This window comes from Diceros bicornis, chromosome 18, assembly GCF_020826845.1.
Source record: "Diceros bicornis minor isolate mBicDic1 chromosome 18, mDicBic1.mat.cur, whole genome shotgun sequence".
NCBI lineage: Eukaryota > Metazoa > Chordata > Mammalia > Perissodactyla > Rhinocerotidae > Diceros > Diceros bicornis.
Genome location: NC_080757.1, coordinates 38,564,881 through 38,574,418, shown reverse-complemented (window position 1 = coordinate 38,574,418; position 9,538 = coordinate 38,564,881).

Here is a 9,538-nt window from a genome sequence, read left to right as displayed (position 1 = left end):
ATACAGTAAAAATGATCATGTGCTTGGATGTTGTGGCAATGTCAAATCCCTGTAAAGGTTTCTCAACGCTTACTCTCTTTCTGTACTCATCTGTTGTGAACCAGTGGCTAGCACTGGCCTGTGGACCACACTTGGAGTAGCCCTGCCCTAGGGGTCTTTGGAGGGGCTGCAGAGGTCAGGGAGGCCCACAGATTTCTTGTGGTTGGGCATATATATTCATTTGTCTAGGGAGAGGGTGAAAGCTTTTGTCAGGACCTCAAAGGGGTAAGGGTCCCCAAAGGACACAGTCCCCTGTTGTAGGGAGTAGTCTTTGCTGAGGAAGATTGGCCCTGAGCTAACATCTGTGCCAATCTTCCTCTTTTTTGTGTGTGGGTCTCGCCACAGCATGGCTGATGAGTGGTGTAAGTCTGTGCCCAGGGACTGGCCCTCGAACCCAGGCTGTGGAAGTGGAGCATGGCGAACTTAACCACTACGCCACAGGGCCGGCCCTGGGAGTAGTCTTTGAATGGAAGGGTCTAGTGGGGCTTTAGGGCAGCAGGGAGCAGCAAATGTGCTTGACTCATCCTGGGACTCCTCCCTGCCCTACCTGCACCCAGAGCAGCCAGTCCAGGGTCTAGCAGTGGAGAGAGGCCTAGGGGAGTGAGAGATTCCAGAGAGCATCACTTAGGGAGTGATTAAAAGAACCTGTGGGAAGGAAAACCAGAGGGCTTTTTAAAGCTATGTTTGGAGCAAGAAGATCAGGGAGGGGTGGCCTGCCGCTGGGGCAGATGGTACGATGTTAGCTGAAGATGGGGAGCGGAGCTCCTCAGTGCCCGATCAGACGTCTGCTGCTGCTTGGGAAGCAGAAACCTGAAAGGGAGCCTCCCTTGGGGTGGGCGCCAGGCAGAGGAGGAGGCCCTAGGGATGCAGTCTTGGTCCAGAAAACCAGAAAACCTGGGTTCCTATGAGCCTCTTCTGAGTCTTCAGAGCAGATCCTTGGTGCCCTAGGGCATCAGGAAAGGCCGTGACTCATGTGGGCACAGGCTTCCTGTTTCCATGAAAAGTAGACTCTGAAATCTGCAGGTGGGTTGACTTATTGACCTCCCTGGAAAACTCCTACTTTCATTATTTTTTTTTATTGAGGTGAAATTCACATCACATAAAATTAAAGTGAACAACTCAGTGACGTTTGGTGCATTCACCATGTTAAGCAACCACCCCCTCTATCTAGTTCCAAAACACTTTCATCACCCCCAAAGGAAACCCCATCCCCATTAAGCAGTTGCTCCCCATTTCCCCGTCCCCCAGGCAAATCTTTATGTATTTATCTATTCTGAATATTTCATATAAATGGAATCACACAACATGTGACCTTTGGTGTCTGGCTTCTTTCACTCAGCATAAGGTTTTTGAGGCTCATCCGTGTTGAAGCATGTATCAGTACTGCGTTCCTCAATATGGATGAATGATATTCCATTGTATGGATCTACCACAAACCGTTCATCCATTCATCCACTGAAGGACATTGAGGCTGTTGGGTCACATGGTAATTCTATGTTTAACTTTTTGAGGAACCGCCAAACTGTTTCACATAATTGCTGAACCATTTTTCATCCCCATCAGCAAATGTATGAGGGTTCCACCTACTTTCATTATTAAACAGGTGATTGCTGTGACCTTGGAAGGCAAGGAGTTGGTTACCAGGCACTAATATGGATAAAATAGGTCAGGATGATACTTGCTCTGTTCCCCACTGCCCACCATAGGCTTATAAGGCTGGTTGGCAGGCCTGGGAAGGCTGCTGGCTGAAGGGTGTCTTTCCCTTTTTCACCAAGGCATGTGGATCAGATGGTGAAATCTAGAGTCTCAAAGCCAAGCTGAGTGTGGTCCTGCAGGAGTTGGGCTTGTGGTCCACCTGGGCCCCAGTGGCTCACAATATGTCCTCTCAAGCATAGATATAGACTGCTTTCCTTTTCCTCCTCCCTGCTCTGGTCCCCTCTCCTCATCTTTTTTTTCTCTTTCTTTTCCCCTTTCCCAGGCTTCTCACCTCCCTCCAGCCCTCCCTCCTCCCTCCTCTCTCCCACCTCCTTTCTCCTCTCCTTTTCTCCTGTTTTTTTCCATCTCTCATCTTCTCTTCATCCCACTCTGCTGCCCTCCTCTCCCTTCCCCTTCCAACTCTTCATTCCTGCTCCAACCTCCTCCTCTCTCGCTCCTCTCCCCCCACCCTCCACTAGAGCACTAAGGCTGCAGTCCCCTCACCAAGGCAATTCTTATGCCTAGAGGACTGAGTGGGAAGGAAGAAGGCGGGGAGCTGCATGCATGTTCATGTATCCAGGAGCCCCTCTCCCCACTTAGGCTGCAGAAGGTCACCCCCAAGTGAGGTGGGGGGGTTGGAAAGCCTCTTTTATTCCCTCCTCTTCCCAGGAGAGGAGACCCACTGGCATTGGCAGCACCGAGCATGGTGGCACACAGCTGACGATCAGGAGACCCAGTTCTGGTGGTCGCTGTCCCTCAGTATCAAACATCAAGGTTTGGGGGAGGAAGGAGTTGCCAGGGGTGCATATGGTGGCAGGGACTGGCCTTGGTGGTGGTTTGAGGAAAGGAGAGGAGAGGGACATTCATTGGTGCCACAAGGTTCTCCTGGACACTCCCTGTGTGCCAGGCTCTCCAGTGACTTGCCAACTGAGCCACATTAGCGGGCAAAGCCCTAAGCTGGGAAAGCAAGAAGTCCCTACCCCATTGGTTCTCAAAGTGTGGTCCCCAACCAGCAGCAGCAGCATCATTTGGCAACTTGTTAGAAATGCAAATTCTCAGGCCCCTCCTCAAACTTATTGAATCAGAAACTTTGGGGGTGGGGCCCAGCAACCCCTGTTTTAACAAGCCCTCCAGGGGATTCTGATTCTCACTTTAAGAACCACTGTCCTGCCCTGACGGGAGCCCTAGGTAACATGAGAGACTCACTCAGGGCTCTGTCCAGTGGGAGAGGTAGGACCCTTGCTAGCCATCTGACGGGGAAGACAGAGCCTTGTCCTCAGAAAATTCCCAGTCAGAGGGGAACATCTAGGCTTCTCACTGCAAGCCCCTCTAGCAGGGGGGTGGGGGTGGGGGTGGGATCCCTTCCTGCTGGAAGTACCAGGATGAGTCTCTTTACAGAGACTCCTATAGTTAGGACCCCAGAGAAACCCCATACACACACTTTCTCTCTCCATTCTTCAGAAAGTGGGTTTGATGTGCTAATGAGGGCGTCAATTATTGAGCATCATTAGCATTTGTTACAATAACAAGCAGGGGAGGTGGGACCACAGGGAATGAAGGAGGATCTTTTGAAACTGACTGCCTTTTACTCCTCTCCTATAGGGTGAGAGGGAATGGAGAGCAGGAATGCAAGAGGAGACTTTTAGAGGCTCTCAGAGACTAGGCTGTGGTCAGAAGGCTGTAGGCCTAGGGCAGAGGGAAGACCCCTCTCCTCCTCAGCTCCCTCAGCCAGCCCAGCTTCTGCCCCAGATGCCAGGTCACTGTCCCTGGTCACTCTCTCCCCAGAACAGGGCCAGATCCCAGTCCCCTCACTGCCTTCAGAGCCACTCTTGGAGTTTGGATGGTCCAAAGGGGGCTCATGAAGTGTGCTGGCCAGATAATAGCCCTGTTGGCAGGGGGCTTTCTTGAGGATCTGGGGTGGGGGGCTCCAAGGCGGCAGAGTGAGCAGTTTGGGGTGTCTCAGCCATAATTTCCACATCACTCTTTTCCCTGTGCCTTCCCCTAGAGGCCCATGTGCCCCTCTCTGCCTACCCCAGGCCCCATCTCCCTCTCCTGCCCAGACATTTGTCCAGGTGCAACCCCTGTCCCCACCATCCCTTGGGGAAGGAGAAGCGAGGCTGAGAATTCTCACCTCTAGGGTGCTCCCTCATAACCTCCCTCCTGCAGGCTGCCAGGAACAGTCGTGGTGGCTGGGTGGAGTCTGTGAGAAGGGCACGTTGGGTGGTTAAGATCTGCTGTTCCAATACCTCAAACATGCCAGCTGCCCCCTCCCAATGGAGAGCAATGCCAGAGAAGCAGGGGAGGAGGGCCAGAGGGAAGTTACCTGTTGAGGAATGAGAGTTGGGGTGGGGTGGCACCTGAGGCATCTCGGGTGGAGGCAGCTGGCACATGGGTTGTGCCTGGGCACCATGCCAGCTTACAGGAGCAATTCTCGTCTCTCAGCTGGAGAAATAATACCTGTGTTGCTCTTGCCCTGATTGTGGAGATGGCTTCCCCAGCCTTCTCCCTACCCTAGCAGCCTCTGCTTTTGAGATCTGATGGGAGGGGAGGAGGCACCTATCTCCCCTGAGGGGTGGGGCAGAGGATCGGGTGGGGTCAATGAGGGGCGATGGTGCCAGGCCATGTGCCCTCTGGCTCCACTTGGGCCTCGAGGTCTTTGTTCCCATTAGGAGCTGTATCCCTTCTCGTACCTCAGTGGGACCCATGGAGATGGCTGTCCTGGGTTGGGTGGGTGTCGATGAAGTGGTTGAGGGGAGGAGGTGGTCAAATGAGCTCACAGCTCTGAAGATGATCAGAAATGTTAAAGGATTCGTCTTTAAAAAGTGAGCTACACAAATAAAAAATATTACCTGAATCTGATTTAAGCTCCTCACTATGGATGGGACTCCATGATGCCGGAGGTCACATTAGGGTGGGAAAGAAGGATGCATTGTCCTGCTAACATGTTTGGAACTGTTCCCAATCTCTGGGGGCTGATTCACAGAGCCTCTCCCTGGCCCAGTTCCCGAAGCCAGTGGCTTCTTGGCATCTAGTGTAGGGGCAGAAAAATCTCCATGTGATGGACAAGCATCTTTCCAGTCGTCATCCAGGGGATAATGCCCAGTTCCTTAACCTTGACGTAACTGTGTGTCTTAACTCTCAGCCACATTCTTGAGCCCAGCTCTCTTCCATCCACTGTATGGTTATGAGATGTTTGCTGGAGGTCGGTCCCTGCTCCTGGCAGCCCTAACAGGGTCAGGAGATGGTGGTGGTGATGGAAAAGAGGCTGGGAGCTTTGGAGTCAGGCAGAGCTGGGTTTGAATTTCACCTGTGCTACTCTCACATTGGGCAAGTAGCTATACCTCTCTGAGCCTCAACTCCTTTATCTCTGAAATGGGGCTGAAAATGCCCACTTCCTCAGGGTTGGTGAGAGGGTTAAATTAGAGAATACAGTCGGCCCTCCATATCTGTGGGTTCCACATCCGCGGATTCAACCAACAGCAGATTGAAAGGCCTACAATGGTTACGTCTGCACAGAACATGTACAGCCTTTTTTTCTTGTCATTATTCTCTAAACAATACAGTAAAACAACTATTTACACAGCATTTCCATTGTATTAGGTATTATAAGTAATCTAGAGATGATTTAAAGTATATGGGAGGACAAGTGTAAGTTATATGCAAATACTACACCATTTTGTATAAGGGACCCACGCAGCCTTGGATTTTGGTATCCGCAGGGGTCCCAGAACCAATCCCCTGCGGATACCGAGGGACAACCGTATGGGTAGAGCACCTGCTGACTCTCCTCTTAGGTGGGCACAAAGTGGGAGAGGGAAGAGACCTTGTCTTATGGGCGAGCCTGAGGGGAGGCAGAGTCCTGTGTAGTTTGAGTGGGGGGACTGAATGGAGGAGCAGCAGTGCGAGCCCCAGTCTCTGGGTGCTGAGAGACTTGGGAGGTGGTGTCCATGCAGCTGAGGGGCAGCCACCCCAGCCCTCGCCAACCCCTCCCCTACACAGGGCCTGCTGCCTCCCATGCCCATCCTGGGCAGGCAGCCAGGCAGGGAGCTGGACGAGTGCCCACGGTGCGCTCAGAGGCCAAAAGATGGGCACCGTCCAGTTGGCAGAGGGAGAGGCAGCTGGCCCAGGAGGGGAGAAGTCAGGGTACCGACCGCTGGGGGCGTGTGCCCAGACGGTGTGTCTGGGACACAGCTCTTGGCTGCCCTCCTGGGTTGTCCGGCTGGAGCTGGGAAGGGCCCCCTTCATCTTCTGTCCTGGCCCTGTCACCTAAGCTACTGCAACTAGAGATTAATGTCTAAGGAGCATCTGGGACGTGCCCCTACCCAGGCATGAGGCTGGCTCAGGAGCAGGCCTGGGGGCGGGCAGGGAAGTGGGAGAGCATAGATCAAGGCTGCAACTGGGTAGACTAGGAAGTGGGGAAACCGGTTTGGCATTTGGGCCACTTGGGGTGGGGTCTCCTCTGCTGCCTGCCACTCTGCCTGGTAGCCTATAGAGAAGAGAGGTACCGTGCCCCTTCTTGCTCACCGAAACTGGCTGTGGGAATGCCGGGAGTAAATAAAAGGGACAGGGGACTCAGACCACCTTCCCTCCCCAAAAGAAGCTTGGGAGAGAAGGGACAGGACAGAGAACCGGAGGGAGGGAGGGAGCAAGCTACCAGGACAGGAGGAGGGGTCAGAGTCAGTGCCGGTCGGACCTGGAGAAGTCTGTGGAGCCAACAGGTAGGCCAAGGTGGGACAGGGAGGAGGTGGGAGTAAGGCACGGGTCTCGCAGAGCTGGGACCTGCAGGCTGCGGTGGAGGAGGCAATGGCGTCGCCAAGCGAGGTGTGAGACTGGGCAGGAGCTGGAGCGCCCTCCTTTGGGGTCCTACTTGACAGATGAGCATAGACCCGCTCACTCCTAGCACGGGCCCCTGCAGTTCCAGGAGACGCCTGTAGGAGGGGCAGCAACCCCAGCTGGGGGCAAGGAGACAGCCCAGCAGGGGGCGCCGGGGTGCTGAATACCCGAGGCTGAGCCGTGTCTAAGGAGGAGGGGAGGGGGTCTAGACTCTCCCTGCATAGGGCGGCTGTGGCTTTCGGAGGTCACCTTGGCTGAAAAGTGGCCCCTCAGTACCCCCGCCCCGCCTTGCCTCCCTGCCCGGTCGCTCCCCGAATGCTTCTCCATCCCAAGGCGCGCCGGGGCTTGGAGACGAGAAGTCCCCCACCCTAGAAGTGCACCACCCTCCTCTGAGGGCGGTCCCGCGCTGCATGGATTTGTCTCTATCGTGGCACGAGGATTGCTTGGGGTGGGAGAAGCAGGTGGAGAGGGAAGGGGAGCGTGAGCGCGCCCCGCACCCCTGGCCCGGCCGCGCGCCGCGGGATCCCGCGGGGCGGCTGGAGGGCGCGAGAAGGCACAGTGCCCCCTCCCCTTCCCTCCCGCGCTCCCCGCCACCCCGGGCGGCCCTTTGTACACTCCGGCCACACGCGCGTGCACGTGCCGCGCGCGCTCCCGTCCGCAGTGACACACCCGCGCCGGCCCGCGCTCGCGCTCACACACACACACACACACACACACACACACACACTCGCTCTCGCACACTCGGTGACACGCCCGCGCGCGCGCGCGCACCCACACGCCCGGCCGCCGGCGCCCTCCCAGCTGGTCCACCCCGGCGGGGCCCGCGCCCCCGGCCCGCCCGCCTGGCACCGCGCACCGGGGCTGGGGCCGAGCGAGGAGCCCGCGAGGCGGCGAGAGGGCGAGCGCCTGGCAGGCCGGCCTGGGGCCCCCGCCCCCCGCGCCCCCGCCCGATGGGGAACGCTCCGTCCCAAGGCATGTCCCTGTCTCTCTCCTCCCTAATGTGCCTCCATGCTTAAGTGGAAGGTATTTCTGTTTTCTTTGTGTGTTTTCCCCTCGGCCGGGGGAGGGGGCGGCGGCCAGGCCAGGGAGGCGGCGGCCGGCGGGGCGAGGGATGCTTGGGGCGCAGGTGTGTGGGGGGCAGGGGACCGCGGCGCGCCGGGTTTGAGAGAAGGACCTGGGCGAGAGGAGTGCTCGGACCAGAGAGGGGGTCACGGATTGGCGAGGCTGAAGACCGGGTGGGGAGGGCCTCGCGATGCCCGGGGGAGGGGGCCTGAGAGGTTAAAATTTAAAGGGGTTTGTGTGGAGGGGGAGGGGTGGGGAGAAGAGGAAGGGGGATGGACGGTGAGGAGAGTGGGGGAGGGGAGTGGTCCATCCGAGGAGGAGGAGGAGGAAGAGAAGGATGAAGGGGATGGAGGGGGGGGGGAGCATCAAAGGCTTCTCTTTTCCCCAGGTCCCAGAATGGGGTGCGCACACTTGGTTGGTGGTTGTAGGCGCTTTGCGCCAGCCCCCCAGGGAAGGAAGGGGATGAATGCATTCTGGGGTTGGCTGTGTTGCCAGGATACAAGCCTATATTTTCCCCCTCACCTCACCTCGAGGCCCTAGCCCTGGAGACCTCGGAGCCTAGGCAGCAGTCGCAGAAACTGGGGACCCGCTCCCCGCTCGGCGGGCGGGTAGGGAGGGGCCAGGAGAGGGAGGGGCGGGGGAGGGGCTATTTGATCTTAAGCCCTCCCCCTGCAGAGGCCAGAGGGCAGGGGAGGGCGCCCCCAGCTGGGGAGAACATCTAGGGTGAGCGAGGAGGTAGGGACCGCCGGAGGCTGAGGGGCAGAGGGCGGGGCTGGGGAGGGGACACGCCGTGGCCCCCCCTCCCCTCCCACGCACCCCCCTGCTACGTCAGAAGCTCCCGGACCAGCTCCGAGTCCTGTCGGTGGGGGCAGCAGGATGCTGGTGGAAGCAGAGGGGGCCGGCCGGGTGCCTCCGCAGCTCGGCTGGCAGGGCCCGGTGGGGCGTGTGCGGCTGCTAGTGCGAGCCCCCCCGCCCCACCCCTCCCCATGCAGCCCTGGCAGTGCCTCCGGCGCTTTGCCCTGGCCTGGTGGGAGAGAACAGCTGAGGGCAGAGCCCGCTCTCCCAGGGAGGAGGCTGCACCGAGGGACCCCGGGGGCCGAGGGGAGCCAGGTGAGCAGGAACAGGGATTGTGCCAGGAGGAGAGCCCGGACGGTCTTCCCCTCTCACAAAATGCGTACTATGGAACCAGGAGGTCGTGCAGCCCCCAACTTTAAGGGAAGTGGGTTCCGCGAGCCAGCAGAGGGTTCCTGGCTGAAGCCTTTCAGAAGATGTTGGAGCTACTGTTGTTTTGGGGAAGGGGAAACAGATGAGGGCTCAGAGTGGGGAGTGGCTGACCAGACTTCCAGGCTTGTGGGTCTGAACGTTCCTTGGCTGGGGTTTGAGCACTTTGCAGAGGAGGGGGGATACCTTCTTCCTGACTCCCGGTATCTTGGTCTGGGTGACCTTGAGCCAACTGCTTTACCGTCCAACTCCATGCCTCAGTTTCTCTCATCCTTCCTTATCCCTCTTGCTGGTCTTAAAGAATTGATGATGCATTTGATGGAGACTGTCACTGTGAAAATGTGAGGCTCTGTCATCGTTGGTGGCAGCGATGATGGTGGTGGTTTCTGGCATGGTTGTGAATGTGTATGCATGTGGGGGGCAACGATGGTTTACATGTGAGGGTTTTTGCTGGTTCTAGTTGGTGTTGGGGCCACTGTGGGCAAGTGTCAGGGGCCCAGCATTCACACAGAAAGGAGGACCCCAGGCAAGCTCAGAGTTGTTGGGGCAGAGACTTAGCTGGTGGCCTGGTATAGAAGCAAGGGATGGGGGTGAGGGCTCTGGGCATAAGGGGAGGGGGCTCCAAGAATAAGATCCCCCCTCACCCAGACTGCCTGGCACCCAGGCACCATTGGCAGCGAGTGCAAAG